The sequence below is a fragment of the Puntigrus tetrazona genome, chromosome 7 (genome assembly GCF_018831695.1).
Source record: "Puntigrus tetrazona isolate hp1 chromosome 7, ASM1883169v1, whole genome shotgun sequence".
In the NCBI taxonomy this organism is placed as follows: domain Eukaryota; kingdom Metazoa; phylum Chordata; class Actinopteri; order Cypriniformes; family Cyprinidae; genus Puntigrus; species Puntigrus tetrazona.
In genome coordinates, this window is record NC_056705.1 from 5,829,233 (window position 1) to 5,848,265 (window position 19,033).

Sequence of the window (19,033 nt, forward strand, 5' to 3'; positions counted from 1 at the left end):
AAACTCGGCGTCGTCCGAAGACCGGTGCATGTTTCTGGAAGATACGAACGGCGGTATGAGAGTGCGTCTCTGGCTTCCTCAGCCGAAAGATGGCGAGCTGCAAGTTCCGAGACCAGGTCTTCGTGAGCGATGAAACAACACTGCGAACCTCGTCCTCTGACGCTGCACGATGTCTGTGCAGCTAGAGAGAATGCTAGCGAGGCAGCGACAGCTGTGTGCCGGCTGTTTACGTCGTCTGGAATGGGAAAACCACTGGCAATGGAGAATGCTGCGGGCAAACGAATGCACCTGGCGGCTCGCGTTTTTATCGCTGAACGCGTCTGAGATGGGTCTCCGTCTCCGGTAGTGCGGCTCGCGTTTGGCTTCGTCGGCTGCCTGTTACGCCTGGGTGTGGAGTGGCGTGGTGACTCAAGCTCGACTCCATGGAAGGAGGTGGCTGACGTGCGTCACGGCGAGACTGACCGACGATCGCAGCGACCGGTATGATATCGTGCGAACTGGTATGTTGACACCGGCGCTCTGCGACACAAGCGCGAAGATACGCCGGCAACCGGAGCGACAATGCCATTGCGGCGATGACATCTGTGGCACCACGGCACTACCACTGGAGACCTGCTCAGCGCCGAGCTGGCGTCTGACCCGCGGGGAAGGCGTGGAGCGTGATATCTGAGCCGATGTTCGCGCTGCGCTACCTCGAGACCGATCGTGCGCCTGTTGTGATCATATGGAAACCAGTCACGGTGTCGCGCGCCTCATGCTGGGAAACCTCTGGCTATTTCGATGAACGTAATCACTGTGAACATATTCAACACAGTTCAGCACGTAAACCTTTCACTGTGTGTTTGCCTGATAAAATCGCTCCATCCCAGAAAGAGATCTCTGTGTTGAACGGGATTTGACAGCTTAACAGTGCTGTAGCACCAGGCTGTGTTGCAACGCTAACCTGAGACTGAGCTGAAACCAACAATGTCCAGTGAGCCGGACACCCTGCTCTTTAGTGAGCAAAACCTCGCGTTTCGTGTTTGCGTGGCGACAGAAGGGCACCGAAAATGGGAACACAACACTGACTATGCTAAACAACAAGCGCCAAAGATAACCTGTGTGTGGCATCGACATGAAAATGCGCATCCTTCAGGTAAGCTGCAATCAATCTGAATGAGCTTGCCTAACCATTTCTATGTCAGCATCACGAAGAGGAGCTTGGTAATGCTGATTCGAAAGACTTCGCAGATCTAAATGCGACTCACCATGCTGTTGACGCTGTGGTATGGGCTGTGGCTGATGCTGTGGCTGGGCGCCGAAGCTGCGTTAGTTCTTCACTGGAAGGACGTCTGCGCAAGTTGAGACGCCGCGTGGATTCGCGGCATATGGCGGATGCACTGAACGGGAGACGGCTGGTGGCGCTGAGCGTCGGCGGTCGATGGTTGAAGGCACGGGGCGGCACCTGGGAAGATTCAGCCGAACTCCGAAGGCAACTGGCGGCTTCGGCGAACACACCGGCGTGCGGCGATGAGGTGGCGGCACCGATCGTGGCGATACGGCGGTCACGGCGTGCGGCTTTGCCTGCATTCCGCAGAAGTGGCGGTGACGCAGGTTCGTCTCGTCTTCCCCACAACATCATTGACGAAGAGAGTAGTGATGCGAGGCTGCCGCCCTCTGCTGCGTCTGAGACCCAGAATGAGAGCGGCTGGCACGGCTCGGTGTTTGGTACCGCTGACGTGGTCAGCGGCGGCGCAAGGTGCCGGCGGGAGATGATGGTCACCATCTCCGGCTCCTCCATCTGGTCGCCGTCTCGGGAAGCGCGCAAGCACCTCAGGCTGGCGGATGCCTGGGCGGCTGGCGACGCCTGCGACGACTTCCGCGGCGCTGCCTGGCTGCTGCGGCAACTGCTGGCCTCGGCGGCGGCAGGCTGGTGAACGTTGGCGGCTTTGGTGGCAGCTGCTGCCGAACAGGCTGTGTTTAATCAAGCCTCAGTCTGCTCTGACGACGAAACTGCTGAACCTTCTCCACCCGCGGCGTGGACAGGACATGAGGGCATCCAGCGTGTCTTGTCTGGCGCGTGTCGGCAGACTGCTGCAGATGGACTGAACCACCATGGTAACCATGTGCGACCCGGCAGCTGTGCCAAATGGCTGCCCGGTCTTTCAGGGCTTCGGGCTGCCCTCGTGCGGGTCCTTCAGTGCCCGGCCTGATGTTTGCGGCTGCTCGCCATGGCCAGATACTTCTCTCCCCACAGTATGTGAGCACTGCCAGTCCCAAGCCGGCAGTGCCTACGACCCGGGAGGATCCTGCGCAGTGAAGCGGAGTTGAGACACAGCTGCATGCTGTTTAACTCCGCTGGAGGACCTCTGCCGTGCTGCCCCCTAATGCGCGCCGTCGAGAGCCACTGGGGCGGTTTGCGGCGATGAACCTTCCTTGCTTTCTCATGCACTCTGAAAGAATGGTGCGGTGAGGCCCTGGCTCAGCGTGACCTGCCGCAATTGTCCAACCTCGGGGCTTCGGACGGCGTGGGCGACCGATCGCCAGCGCTAACACGATTCTGAATCGTATCGTATGATGAGCGCCGCGGCGCGTTCTTCGCTCCCCGAAACCTTCGACTCTCGCTTTCGATGCCGCGATGGCATCTGAAGGCCAGGCACAACTGGTACCTCCTGTGAAGATCGAACTGCTCACGCAGACACCCGCACAACTCGGCGCAGTGGCGAGTCTAGCTGGAGGAAATTCCTCACTGTCACTGTGAACCGATCATCGCTGAAGGAAGCGCTCTCCCCGCATATGGCGCTGAAACCTGAACACCGACGGAAAGCGAACTCCCTTGCAGAAGAGCGAGCCTGATGCAACTCCCGATGGTCTCGCGCACGCGTGACTCATCCGCGAACCACCTCAGCTGCGGCAGACTGCGTGAGACAGCGATGATGAGCCGTCACCGGCGTAGGCGCTGACGCATCCGCGCGGTGGAAGAAGTGCTTACGAATGCGTCTTTAAAAAGTGAACTGGCTACAGCTCACAGTGTGTTGAACGGCTGAAGATAGCGCTCTGCTGAAGCTTTAGTGACGGCAATCCACTCGACGCCGGCCTCGCTGAAGCGCCGACCGGCTTGCTCGAAAGATCGTCTTCAGGCTGAAACGTCGCCTTCGACTCGGCGAAAGCGAATATCTTTGCGCCCGTGCTATTGCCGGCGCTGTGATCAGCGAGCAGATAGATGGCATGCTGTCTTCGGTAACGACTGATGGCCAGTCCCCAATTGAATACGATCATCGGCGTTTGTGGTATTTGAACTGAAAGGAGACAATGAAATACTCCGAGATTTATAACTGAAGCGTTACCGTTGGTAGTCGCTGTATTAAATAAATAATAGAGTTGTGTTGTTTCTTCTGAAGATGAGAAAATAATCAGATGCGACACTCATGCATTTCTGTGACAGCATGCGGCCGAGCAATACGAGGCTCTTCTGAGTGGTTTCTCCGCACCAGCCGCTCCATTTTAGGGCTGCTTCTCTTTGAGTGCGATGTTCGACCGCCACGGAAGTCAGGGTATTTCTTTCAGATCATGGAATAAGATATTAAAGTGTTGTAAACTCTACTGTATGTCTGAAGCTTAATTTTTGATTCATAACCAATATATTTAGGAGCTTTGTAGATAAACAGGCCACAAAAATATAATTTGGATCCCGATTCCCATATTTTCGAATGATTATGTCTCGACCAAAATAACCTGTATCTAACAACCATACATTGACAGAAAACTTCCCCTCAGCTTATTTATGCCACTTAGGAAATTAAATATAGCACACATATGTAAACATAAAGACAATTGAGCAGTAATATTAATTACTGATGAAGAGACACATTTACAATTCATATACTGCTTGGAAGTAAATATGACACGATGAACGTTGTATTATCGTGTTGTGATTACTCATTGCAAATAATGTGACACAATAACGATTTGAAAACTGCGCTCAAACTAACAATAAGTATTCACAAAGATCTCAAAGAAAGCTTCTGTGCAGTGTTTTATACTGTACCTTACAACAACCTATTCAGTACTATTTTCATTCTTTCATTCATATTTTTTGTTTATTTATCCCATAATGCTGGAAGCCATGACAACATTTCCTTGGCGTGTTTCAACATGCCCTTCAGACGGCAAATCGTTTGAAGAGCATGTTGTATTTTGTAACGCATGAACGAAATGTTAGCTCTGATATACGATGAAAAATACAAAAAAAAATGCAGAACACATTACAGCGACTAGTCGGGCGCAACACAGAAGTTGGTGGTAGCTATTTATCGTAAAGAGATAAATACTCTGTTATTGGCATCTAATGTGAATAGAAATATAAAACAATAACACAATCTATTTAAAATTTTAAAGAAAGTTTAGTGTTGAGACACTCGAAACTCCCCCACAGAAAGGATCAACTCAGCGAAGAATAACATGAAGTTGAAATTCTTTAATTTTTAACTTTTGAGAACAGCTGTCATTACAACAGGAAGAAACATGCACAACTCCAACATTTGAGTCTTTGCAATTCTTGTTTCAAACATTATGTCTAAATGACATGTTGTCAAGCTAATTTCTGGCAAAAACAAAAAAGTGTGCGGAAGTGTGATGAAATAATCTTATAATATTAATGAGAGCCATTTCCCCCTTTACTTGTTTTTTAAAATGATAACAAATATAATATAGTTTGTAGAACAAAAAGATGCATACAGCTAACACTAATTTGACTTTATAAATATGTTGTATTTATCACATGTTACTTTTAGGCAAATGATTTTACGAAGTCACATTTATGTATTTTGTATTGGCATGAAAAACTGTAAATGTATTTCAGCTGATGATGATGCTGGCGAGTATGCTATGTGTATGTAAGTTAACCACCGCTAATATCTCATCAATTGAAATGACATTCCAGGAGCTGTTAACATCTTTGAAAACGGAGCATGGCTGTTATATTCTCAAAGAAGAAAGTAATAAGACGAAAGACGCTGATGTGTTCAAGACTCATTAACGCTCTATCAATCTTACTGAACTTGAGCTGAGTCCTCTTTGGCAAGCCGGCAGAAGAAACCCCTTCTACTAGAAGTCTTTCGGTCGGTCGCGCCTGAGCCTCGGTTCGCTAAATAATGTTGCCCAAAATTTAACGGTGGGCAAGGCGATTTCGCTCTTGTCACAAGTCATCGATCAGAAAGAATTTAACAAAGTCGGCCGGGTCGAACTATGCCGCCTGCGGCGCACTTCATCAGCCTTCTGCCAAGAAACGCTGTATATTTTGCAATCGTCTCAACGTTTCCTCTTCTGCTTTCCAGTCTCAGCTTTTATTACAGAGTCTTGAATCATCCTGAAGTAAATCTACAATCATACACTTCGCGGCATCGCTGGAAATTTTAGTCGACTTGCCTCTTGGCGATATTCACGTGGTAGAATAGACCGCCGAATGTAACGTAGCAATCAACCCCAGCATATCGACCTTTCCAGTCAATCAATGCTCTATTATAACGTCTTTCTTTTCAGCAATATTGGCAGTGCGCGGTATAAGAGAAGGTAATCTCTCGGGCTCTTACCATCCTCAAGCGTGCTTCGATGCTCTCAGCGTCACTAGGAGTGTGTAATAATGAACCGTAGAGATGAGGACTTTGTTTCAGTTTCTTGCTTTACACTAGATAATCACTGTCAACTGTTCGCTTCAACGAGTCGTGTTTCGCAGTGGCGTAGTTTAACACTAACCGGTTTGGTCGTCAGCTGGTGGCTGGCATCTTCTCAGCTCAGGTAGACGGCTCTCTTTCAGGCACACAGGTGTCTGCCAACGGTAACGCTGCGAAATATTCTGGCGGCTTTATTTGGGCAATTTTCGTGAATGGTGACAACGGTGGCATGAGACTGAAAACGTTATTTTCAGTGATTATTAACTGTTTCTCAAAACCCTCTGTGCATGTGGCGTCAGTAAACTATCGGCCCCAGATTGTAGACTATTCAGGCACGACTCAGCGAGCAGACCAGAAGATAATCGCAGATTTAGTAGAGTCGAAGAAGTGACAGCACTATATTGTTGAATGGATCCTGAACTCCCGCTGACGGCTGTTGAATCGAAAGTATTGTTACGCGAATTCGAGGTAGAAGATGCTGCGCCTCTGCCGCATTGCTATAAACGCTGGGCTAATCATTCACAGGTAAGACCTGCAGTGGCGTCTCCTGTTGAACTGTTATGGTGAAGTATCCATGTTATTATTCACATGAAATTTCGAATTTGTCTTCGCGATATAATACTGGTATGTGGTATGTCTGAGCGTTGATTGTTTCACGGGTGGCGAGGCTTTGCTGCGTGAACCTCGACAGCTCAATGAACGCGATCGGCTGTATTGAGCGATCTGTTCCACGCTCATCTTCTTCGGTATCATAAGCCACTCTGGCTATAAAAGCTCGCTGTTTAAATGAGGGAATCTATAGTGTCAATGCCGTGTAAACTTTCATACCATGTTAACTGTTTGTCTGAGACCACTGTGTTCATATTCTTAACGACATGAAATTTGATATTCAGAAATGCATGTTGAGATTTAGACTGGTATTTCATCTTCCAGCTGTTGAAATCTCCCCCATCATGTTGATATGCCACCAGTGCATTGCGAACTGCTCGTCTTCCATGAAAATATTATTCGCCTTTTGAAACAAATTTTCAGGTGTGTATCTTTCCGTGACCGAATAACCCAGCCTGAATATGTTAAACACATTTCTTTTGATATTTTCCATCATTTACTGGCGACTTAACTGAAATATTTTCATGAAACACTAAACGACACATTTTCCTCTCCGGAAGAACAGGCTATTCTTTATTTCGCTGTCTGTGCCTATGGAACGTCTCACAGCAGTTTCCATCGGTATAACGAAGTTTAAAGAATGCTCGGAAATTTCTCTGTTTATGGCAATTCTCTGTTGATCAAGCACTACTGTTTTAGCTACCTCGTAAAATCATGTTCTTATTTTCGTATTGATTTCGGGTGAAGGCTGAGGCACGGCGGGTGAATCTCTCCGGTCTAAATGTTTCGGAGTGATTGATAACGGTAAATTTCGGCAATAATTTATTCAGAAAGTTCCGTGGAAACGTATTGCTTGTTTAGTAGACCGCCGGAACTGCTGGCTCGGCATCGTGGTCACCTCATCCTGCAACGCTGGAGCTTGCTCACTGTTGATGCTCGCGACTGCTCTATTGGCTTTTTAAATATGAAAATCCGCAGAAAAATGATCGGTCGTACCGTGAACACCACCGACATCCATGGCGCTTTCTCGGCTCGTCATCTTTGAACTATTGGTGTTTATCAGCAGTGATCTCCGGTTCATTATAAGTTGAAGCCATTCTTCATCTCTCGTGAAAGTGCGGGCTGGAGATCAAAATTCCCATCTTGACGCTGCGGCAAAACATTGCCGCGACCACATGTTCAACACTATGTTAAACCTGAACCAGTCGACCGATTCGAAAATCACACCAGCTCACCATGTCGGAGTTACTCAGTTCATTACAGCTTTGCGAAAGGCAAACGAAATACTAACATTCATTTCTTAAGCTTTGATAGACAATCGTTACGAGACACAATGTCAATAAATGTTCATCGTCTCTTTATCGCTTTCAATTTCACGAATTTCTCACGTCATTCGTCTTTCGTTAATGTTTGCTTTTCAGCCGGTACAGCACTTTATGACCCACGATTCTGGTCATTCAGCATTTCAAATCAACAAATTTTACCACAGTAACAATATCGCGTAAATACGTTACGTCTTTAAATGAGAAATCAAACAGTTATTTAACATCTTTTCCCACTGTCGTTCTTAGCAGTGGCTTTGAATATTGACTGATTTCTGGCGATTTCATTTAAAAAACTTCTGTCAGTCTTGTTTCCATGTTGCAAAAATAAAAAAACAACAGCTTCAGTTGTACAGCATAAACTTGACTAAAACGATATAATTCATTAAAAAATAAATAATACTGTTGACAAAAGTTCTTATTACTACTCTGAAGCTTAACATGTTTAGAACCTTGCATGGCCAGCATTAAGATAAATGTATTTGTGAGTTATTACCTTTTAAGCTCTTCTGATAAATCTATGATCTTGCTGTCACTTTGAAGGCTAATGTCGCTATTTGAGAGGCTACGTGTGCCCAACTTTCAGGTATTTAAAGGCCAGAGAGGTATGTGCTATGCTCTTGAAGGAAGATGGCTGTAAGTGATTTCAGGTGAGCAAGACTGATTTGTGCGTTAATTCAACATTTAAACATTTGTTACATTTTAACGAATTTTAGCAACAGCACGAAAGTCTGTGATCAGTAAACTATTTGGTTATTGTTTCAGTTGTGTCTTGCAGCGCAGTATTTCACTATCGATTGTGCTGGAAAGTACCGAGCTGGTGATTACTTGTGTTTATAGAGGTGTGGTGAGATTTGTGTTTATTCATAGAGAGCAGAGACAGTCTGGCACGACTGCTACGCAGCTTTCTTTTTCATTTTTCTTTCGTTTTTGTTTTGGTTGTTGTTGTTTTTTATTTTGATATGCACCTATTAGCAAATACTGTATGCCATAAAATGATTTTAGGCTTGTAACAGTAGTTATGATCTTAATCATAAACATTGTTTATTAGCGGCTTAAACCAAACAGTTACTCCCTTTAAAGCTTGAATAAAGACAGGCTTTTTATTTAGTTGTGAATTATTGTTGTTGTTGTTTTTCCTCTTCTGTAGACATGTATAAAATATTTACTGACCTGAATTCAAACCTAAGAAACCCAAAAACAGCTTTGAAGGTGAAAGAGGAATAATATAAAAGCCTGAATCATGAAGTGGAAAGCAAATGGCAGTCTACTCAAACAGATTGGGGAATTGGTTATTATATACCAACAGCTAAATAAACATTTATGACCTTATGACCTTTTGAAAATTATTCTAAAACCACTGAAGCTCCAAACATTTTCTTTTCATTTTCAGAGCTTTTGGATGTCAAACTTTTTCAGGACGTTACTCTTGGACTCACCATTGACTCGTTGTGTTCTCGTGGAGTGACGTACAAAATTCATACATGTTTTGATCTCATCAGTCCTAACAACTTGTTTGCTGTCAGCATTCTTTGGTTGGTTTTGTGAAAAACACATGCTGTGGAACTGAATATACTTGTCCGAGATTTCATCTATTTGACACTAAACTTAGTCAACATGATCTCAAGACATTGGAGATACTTAATTGCAGGTTTTGGTATCTTCAACAGTTTGTCTGTGGTGAGGAAACACATTTATAGCAAGAAACAGTGTCTCTTCCATGGTTTGGTGGTTCACTTTCCACTGTTTTTTTTGTGTGTTTTTTAAAAAATAAACAGCACAATCATAAAAGATTAATCCATACACAAAATAAACAGACCATAGCGATTACTTTGTAAGTACATTTTTGATAAAGTTTGAGCTATAACAGTTAACAAAAAAATATAAGAGACACTGAATAGAATCGATGCCTATTACTTGGACAAACAAATAGAGTTTAACACCGTTATATATATGTGCTACAAATATGTAACACAAGAGGAGACCGGTGGTAAAAAACACATTTCTGAAGGATGGTGTCATGAACAGCGCCTCTGTGGCTCTCTCCTATGCCCTAGTACTAGCCCTACTTTCCCAATATGCCCCATATCTAGGACTGATTACCTTCCCAGGTGTTTCTCCTTACACCGGCTATATAAGTAGTATGATCATATTAGCCCGGTTCTGTCAACACTGCACTGGCTCCTATCAAACATCAGATAGATTTTAAAATCTTTTTTAATTACCTATAAAGCCCTGAATGGTTTATCTCCTCAATACTTGAGCGAGCTCTTATCACATTATAGTCCTGCACGTCCGCTGCGTTCTCAAAACTCTGGCCATTTGATAATACCTAGAATATCAAAATCAACTGCGGGCGGCAGATCATTTTCCTATCTAGCACCTAAACTCTGGAACAATCTCCCTAACTCTGTTCGGGAGGCAGACACACTCTGCCAGTTTAAATCTAGATTAAAGACACATCTTTTTAACTTAGCCTACACATAACACACCAACACACTTTTTATTATTCAAATCCGTTAAAGGATTTTTAGGCTGCATTACTTAGATTTGCTGGAACCAGGAACACTACTCCTACAATACGATGTACTTGTGACATCGTAAAAAGAATGGCATCTACGCTAATATTAGTCCTGTCTCTTTCTCAATCTGTTTTCACAGTTTGTATCCAGACTAGATGGTGGATCAGCACCCAGAGATTATGTTCATCAGAGACCAGAACACCTAGATGCGCACCGTGGACCAATCACCAGATCCTGATGCACACACACACACACACACACACACACACACACACACACACACACACACACACACACACACACACACACACACACACACACACACACACACACACACACACACACACACACACACACACACACACACTCACACACTCACACTCACACTCACACTAAGTCATTTACACTATCTGACACAGCTGCGTTTAAAATTTAACTGGAAGTTAAGTGCTGGGCGTCCGGTCAGAGGAGAACTGACCCCAACTGAGTCTGGTTTCTCCCAAGGTTTTTTCTCCATTCTGTATGCATGGGGTTTTGTTTCCTTGCCGCTGTCGCCTCTGGCTTGCTTGGTTGGGGACACTTAACTTCTAGTGATTATCGTTGAATTGACTACAGAGACCGTCTCTGCATTTAATAAGAAATTGGTCACTCTCGTCATTATACATCTCTGTCATTATACTGTACAGTGCTTTGATGCAACCTGTGTTGTTAAAAGCGCTATATAAATAAAAATGATTGATTGATTGATTGATAAGCTGTGCCCTCAGTGAGAAGTTCTGCTCCTTGCTCAAATCAAGCCCAGCGTGGCGCCAATGCGACCTCTACTTGTCTGTCGCTGTCTGACATGTTTGATGGCAAGCCCGCCAAGTGTAAGGGTTTTCTGTTGCAATGATCCCATTTTTTCATCCAACCCTACAGATGCTAGCAAGTTGGCTTTTGTGTGCTCGCTGTTGACGTGGAGAACGCTGGATTGGACTACCCCCATGTGGGAGGGCAGAAGAATAACCTTCCCTTCCTACTCCGATTTCCTGAGTCAGTTTAGAGCCGGTTGGAGGAAGGAGCCCGGCGAAATGCTTACAGACTTAGCAGTCTGACACTTTAGAAAGTTACACGAGGCTGTACCTTTTCTATATATTTTATTGTTGTTATATATACTAATGCCTACGCTATAGCTGAAAATGTAATGTAATATAGTAAAATAAAATTTAATCTATACTTTTAATTGACACTGCCTTTATTGTGAAGTGCTTGCACATTATACAATACAAATAGCTTTAAAGCAGCAATAATCAGTAAGTACATTTTTACATACAACTTTATTATGATCACTATTAAAAAATGGAGAAAATTCCCGCATGTACAGTAGCCTAAATAAAGAACATAAAAGTTGATGTGAAGAGAGCCATCATCATCTCTTTCTTCACGTCCAAGTCCTCTTTACACCAAGGCCGACTGAAGCTGAAATGAGGTGAGATCTCTTAAAACTTCTATTAATTTGATGTGATTTAATACTTCTGTATGTCTGTCTCTCTCACCTCTGACTGGAGCTGGAGGTTCAGACTGATTCAAACTGCAGGTTCATCTTCACAAGAGACTTCTTCGAAAAACAGATCTAAGAGGCACGAGAGTGAACACGCACAGAAGAGGAAAGCAAATGCTACATGCAAATAATACAAATTAATAAAATTCATTGAATCTACAATATCCACAGCAGTAATTAAACCGATGTAATGAGAGGCTGCGTGGTGATACTCAAAAATCACAATGTATGACATTAAATACAGGTTTGCCTGCGATAGTCAGACACGTGTTTTATGCAGTCAATTTTTTAAAGCTGAAAGCATGCAATTGTTGAAGTTTTAAATATATCCACATTTCAACCACTGTGAAGCAGTTATTATTTTTACTACAACACTTTTCCTAAAACACCTGTTTGATCATACCTTCTCCATAGACCGCCACCTCACAAAGAGTAAGAGTCTTTAAATCTCTCAGAAATGAACAGATTGACGTATCGACCCTGCATATCGTTACATGAGAAGGTGGAGGAAGCGCCAGCTGGAATACTAGGAATCACAGCACATCTAAAGAGAGATAGAGAAAACTTTATATGTGTTTCAGGGGTTGTTTATGGATATGAAGTCACTGAAAGAGGATCTCACATGGGGTTGTTGTTGCCGTCGTTCTCCAAAGAGTTTCGATGTGAATCTCAGCTCCGTTTATTCGTTCTGAACAGCAGTCTAGTCTGTTTGTGACGACGACTCTATTAACTCTGTACACAGAGCCCAGATCAAGCCTCCACCATGGGTTAGTCTGAGTATAGGTTGAGGAACATGCTGGCCATGGATAGAAGTCAATAGCTTGTCCAGCATTATAGAGACCTAACGTTGATGACTGTGTGGCGGTTCGTCCTGTTGCCAAATTACCTGTACGATGTCATGGAATGGTTTTAGTTAGCATTACTCGTAGGCATACACTTTGAATTTATACTCTTGGCAAAGATATATAAAGTGTATCTGACTTACACAATGGCTTGTCATTTCGGTCTCTATGGCGCAACAGACGCGTGTTTTGTTTACTACATATACTGACGTTTGCGGAGATATTAGCATTTATCGTCTCACCAAATGAGGACATGAACACACAAATATCTAGAGTCTCTTTATGAGAATTGTACCATTTAAGTGAAATTAGCCTCATTTCACACAAAGTGATTCAAAATTAAAAGTCAAAGTCAAAATAAAACTTTGATTAACTTTAATAAACACTGCCAGAATGAATGAAGAAAGCATTTATAGCGCTTTATTGTCTATTGCTGTATAAAAGTATGTTTTGTATAAAAGCTTTTATTTCAAGCCAGTTAAGTTAATTCCTCTGGAAAGTGTTCAATGCAGGTTATTTAATAAGCTCTGAATTACCTAACATCACGTAGACTTCCACTTCACAGAGACTAAGATACTTTGAATCTCCAGGAATATTCACAGTAACATAGCGTCCCTGCATCCAATTACATGAGTAGCTGGAAGTAGCTCCCGCTGGAATAGAAGACACTACAGTACATCTGGACAGAGATGAAAGAGTGAGTTCCTGTGATTTTGCTGCTTATTACTTTCGGTTTTGAAGCATAGATGCTGGTCATGAGCTCGGGACCAAACCAGCATCTATGCTTCAAAACCTACCCTGTATAATTTTGAAAATTAATTATAAAATGGAAATAATTAAAGACTCATACAGCAAATGGTAAATTAAACAGAAGTGAGTAAAAGAATTCAAGAAAATTGTGTAATTTAGGTTTAGTTTGATGATTGACATTTTAACGATTGTCCAATTAGGCGGCGTTTAAATGGAGTCCCGCCCACCACGCTAGTTGCTGGATGGTGTTAGCGTTTTATTTTTCTCTTTGATGCTGGTAAGAGACATTTTTTTATTTTAAATATCGTCAGAGAGGATTGAAACAGAGGTTTTCGTATGTTTTGTTGTCTCTGAAATTGGTGAGTATCGTTTTCCAGACTTCACTGAATGTGAACTGATATATTCAATGGAGAGAGAGCGAAAACGTGTTTAAATACTCAAACGCTAATGGCAAGCATGATGTGATGGTTAAAATGGTTATGTACTGTATATGAGTTCATGTATATGTTTATAATTGTTGATTATGACGAACGAGTGGGTTCTGTTTAAACAACGTAATGAAAGTAGGATGAAAACGTGATGGTTAAATGTAAAACGGCACAATAAGTGCATGTATATATTGATGTGTAACTGAAAACAGTGAATTTAACGTGTTGTGAACTCACAACTACACGTTACGTATGGAGCTTTTGTCCTTCGTTGGAGTTACGTGTAGCTTTTCGAGCGGGATTAGCACTGAATCTTGTGAGAATTAACTTCCAACCATCACCTGAGGGAACAAGTAAGGGAGTTTGGGTTGTTTATGTCATAAAACGAACTGAACTTTTTTTGAGAGAGAGACTGAGTATTTTTCGTTTGCTCTGACGGATATATTTTTGTCATGCGGAACGATTGAACTGAATAATTTTTTCTGTGATTCTACAGATTTTTGGATTTCTGAACCGAATCTTTTGAGTCGGATCTTTTATTTTTCACAGGAATTTCCTGGCCTGCCTTTTTGAATTGAACTTTCCAACTGAATCTTTTGAAGTTCGTTCTGAACTGTTTATTTGCTCTGGTGTTTAACCTAAGGAGTTACTTCTGGATTTAATTAAGTGAACTGCCAAAGTTATTAATCGTAAACATTGAATATCCTTTATGGTGATCTCAAAATTGTTGTATTGTAGGAAATTTGCATAGCCTAGAGGGTGCACCCTACTCAACAAATAGACGACCAAACCAGTCAGGTGAAATTTCAGTTAATTGCATTGGAATTGAAAATGTATGCAGTTGTGATCGGTACTAATTTTATAAATCAACGATCTTTATAATCAATGAACCTCTACATCAGTGCTTCCCAGACCAGCCCGGTTTGGTAAGGTTCGTTGTATTGCACAGGTATTACAAGAAGGTGACTTATAAGGACATTACAGTCATTGAATCAGTGAGCTGTTGACTCTTTTGAATCATTCAGAGTGAATTCTGAACCAATTCAACACATTGATTATAAAGAATATGATGATTTAGTCGCAGCATAAAGCACTGCGCCTTTTGAGTTAACAGGCTCCTGTAGTTGGAGTTGCTTTATGGGAAAGATGTCGTCGCTACTTTTGCTAGCGAAAATGAACCCCATGTTTGAGTCTGCAATCTCTTTCCTTTACTTTCTGTTTTTAAGTTTCACTTTTGCTTTCCTTATACCTAATGTTAGTCCATCTTCTGCGCAGTGCCACTGTCAGTATGTCATTAAAGCATGCTCTCTTCACCGGATTCATATTGCGTTAATAGATTATAGCAGAAAAAAACATTTATAGCCCCGCACATGTTGTTAGCTTAAGACGTCTCAGCAGTTCTGTGAATAGGTTTTAAGCAAAAACTCAGCTAAAAACTTTGTGTTATTTAGGAGAACTCTTAGGAGTGGTAAGGTTTGGCATTTAGAGGTGTTCAGGAAATCAACAGTTGTCTGTGATTGGCTGTACTGTATAGCTCAGCGCTAAAAAATGTTTACCAAATCTGTTTCGCCAATATCCTGTTATTACCGTTTTAACTGAAAGTGCTTTTGACTGCATGAGAAAATGAAGTGGCATAAGAGTATGAGAAATTTCCAGTCTGTTCACTGGAGGTGAACTGCCTGTGGGACATGAGCTGCCATCATCAACCTGACCATTTGGGTAGGTAAACCAGTGTTTCATCCATTGATCATTGCCACAGCACGCACACACAAACACACACACACACACACACAGTGTTTATATAAAGGTACCAACTCCCCAGAATCTGTATATAAGAATATAGAGACTCACATTTGGTTTGTGGAAAGATCTGAAGAACTTCTTCCAATCCTGATCTCCGCCCCGTTTATCCTCTCTGCACAGCAGTCGGGTCTGTTAGTGATGGTCACTCTGCTCACTCTGTACGTCTTCTTCAGGTCCAGCCTCCACCACGGGTTACTCTGTAACTGTGTATGAGTGCAGGTGGAGCTCGACCCATCCAGAGCTTTTCTGGCACTCCAGTTATTCGGGGCCGTTGTGGACTGAGCGGCTGTGCCCCATTTTGCTACGCTCACTGGAATACGTTCATGAGTCAACCTTGTTTACATTTCAATTTTTTTTTTATTCTGTATAGCCCTGTTCGGTTTTTTAGGTTTAAAAAGGTTTTAATCATGCATCTGAAAATATTTCACTAACAAAAACCATACAAAATCTCACCTTCTTCGTATGCCTCTGTCTGAACTGAGAAAAAACCTTGAAATGAGAAACACAGAATGATGCTTAGTATTTTAAATAAATCAATTCTTATGAGCATAAGCCCATATTTCATTGGATTTATGCTTTAACAATATTTTCTATGTGGTTAAAATTGAGTGTAATCTCTAAAACGAAGAGTTTTTTTAAATAATTTAGCTTGTAAAATTAAGGCTGTTTAGATCTGTACCAAAAACCAACACATTTAGTTATAATGTAGGGTCTTCTGTGTTTCTCTGTCTGAAAGATGAAGCTGAAAACAGACTGTTGGTCAGTAAGGTGTGAGACGTACTGGTGTGATGAACTTACCCACTAAAAACAGCAGACTCTTGTAGAAAACTGTCATGTTCATTCCAAGAGACGTGTGATTCCTTCTGCGGTTGTTTGAGGAGTTTTGAATGAAAGTTGTTCCTGGAAGAAATATCAGTTCATGTTTCATCAGAGTCTCCTCCTACATGTCTGGAGCTAGAAAACAAATTGTACACACACACACACACACACACAAATAAAAGTATTTCCTTAAACATTTTAGCAGCCAAACAAGATAAAGTAATATTTGTAACTTCAGTTTAGTGATGGTCAAAATGGCAACGCTATTAAAATTGCTAAATCGTATATTGAGGAAAATGTACTCTTAAGGTTTGTATTCATGTGTTTTTTTAAATTCGGTAAATCAAATGAAGTGACTGAATTTTAGAATTTCAGAATTTTTTTAAAAATACATCTGAAATACAAAATGCCATTTGCACTTGCATCTACGTCACTTGTTTTAGTTTTTCTTATTCATGGTTTTCCACGTTTGCTTAAAACGTGCTCCAAACCATGAATGTAAATGTTCCCACATTGTTTCTTAAGACGAGCAAGAAAGTCTGTCACTGCAACCGAGTCGTCATTATGCCCACGAATGAATAGAAAAGAAGGAAAGTAAAACACAACGCATAAATGTTTGGTTGCCCACTTGAAGGAAAACACACACACACACACACAGTCTGCGATTTGATGATCCTACATTTCCCCCTCTTAATCATATGAAACCATTTTGATTACAATACTAATCTAAATTATGTGTCTCACTCAAATGTTAAAAAACATGCTTTTACCTTTTCTTACTTTTTCAACACTTTTCATCTTTGGCATCTCTTGGTGTCTTGGCATCCCAGCAGTGTTTCGGTGCCCTAGTATTTAAGTTGTCTGACAAGATTATCAGTTTGAAACAGTTTGAAATTTCAAAAATTCCAAATTCAAATCAAATAGTGAAATAGATCAATTGATAATGAGATTTGTATGCACCTTTGAGAAAGAATCCTGAAGGTTCAACCAAAAGATGAATTTACGTGATTTTGGTCACCCGCTGTCGCAACCAAAATATAACCAAATATCAACGTCATGTGACTTTGTGTGCCTGCTGGGTAAGTGTGCACACACACACACACACACACACACCTCAGCAAGATCACTAATAGCAACATCTGACTTTCAGCCAAGACTGGGCTGATAAGCTGATATTATGAGCAAAAATAATAGAAGCACATCGTGCAATACCTTTCCTGTCATGTTTGCCAATATGACTCCAGAGTGGGATTAACTTTTTCAAATGGAGATTCTCATTGTGGTACTATGGAAATCCAATGAAGCTCACAGACTTTCTGAAATAACTGACCATTTAAGTGTAATAGTGTCTAACATTCCACACACTTAGCTATAACTGGGGCAGTACCTTTTCAAAAGGGTTCGTTTCGGCATCTTAAAGGTACATATTATTACTAAAAGTGTGCCTTTTGAACTTTTATTGCTGAGAGTGCATCTGGGAATGTTCTTTAAATATTTGGCAACTATATTCAAAACAGCATTTCATGAAAACCTCTAAAATCTGCCATTACATGTTCATAAACGTCTTCCACATTCCCTAAAATTGCCCATATTGTTAAAAAAATCAACATTTCCTCCTTTTCTGGTCAATCAGATACACAATGTTTGGAGTCTAATGTAGAATCAGTCAAATCCACAGATTTGCATCTTGGCTTTGTCTGTGAGCTGAAACCACTCTGTGCCAGCCTTCTTCAGAGTCCTGCACAACGCCAAAGGCATCACGTAAATCCGTGTTGATGTCAGCTGTTTTTCCATTTCCCAACTCGCATTTAGAGTAACCAAATTAACTGAGAGCACAACTTTTAATCTGTAGCTACTGCTTGACCTGCTTTGCATTTCCTGTTTTTGCAAAAGATGAACAGCACAGAAAATCAATTAAGAACAAATTGTCTAAATGTTTTCCACTCTTAGAAACAAAGTGTCATTTAGCTCTGTACCATCTTGATCATCTGGGATTACTTCAGATAAAAAGAACTAAAATTTGACAAAAATTATGTTTGGACATTTTAATATAGTGCCACTTGTCACACGTCCTGCTACTCAATACACAATAGTGCAGTGTATAAACAAGGCAAAAGCCTTGAGTCATAGTGTGGATTGTGGTGAATGATGCCCCATAATCAAAGTTATTCTGACTTTTCCATTTTTGGGATCATGTAACCAATGCAAAATCTCTACGGCTGTATCAGATATTAGTGAAAATGCTACCTATGTCCTAGAAATCGTCTGGGGTTATGTATGTAACCATGGTTCCTCGTAAAGGGAACGAGACACTGCGTCATCTAGGGGTCACTATGGGGAGCGTCTTCAGCCTGACTGGTGTCTAAAGCATACACCTAAATATGGTGACCGCCTATGATGTCGTTATTTGGCGCCTACACAATAGAAAAGGGTGCCGAGCAAACACATCATCCACGTCATACTAGAGGACGCAGTGTCTCGTTCCTTCTCTCATGTACATAGGGCTCTGGTTCAAGAATGATGGATCTCAATCCATTGGTAAACACCTTAAGGCAAAATGTGAGTAGCCTGTCCTTGCTGGGACAGGATTATGAAGCAAAACACCTCGCCAGGACATCGGGAGCACATCATGAAGTCTTATAACTTGAACAGGGCTCAACCAATGAGGCTGCAGCATTACGGTATGGACCTGATTGGGTAAGGAATTAAGGGGTTAGGAAGATAAGAGCAGATGTTAATACTCTCAG

The 19,033-nt window shown here is 42.1% G+C and overlaps 1 protein-coding gene and 1 pseudogene across 1 annotated transcript in view; both read right to left on the reverse strand.

The window, feature by feature from the left end:
- Nucleotides 1–19,033, reverse strand: part of LOC122349004 — a 495,348-nt gene that overhangs the window by 155,422 nt on the left and 320,893 nt on the right. The gene's annotated exons all lie outside the window — the stretch shown is intronic.
- LOC122349017 lies at nt 11,347–16,403 on the reverse strand (annotated as a pseudogene).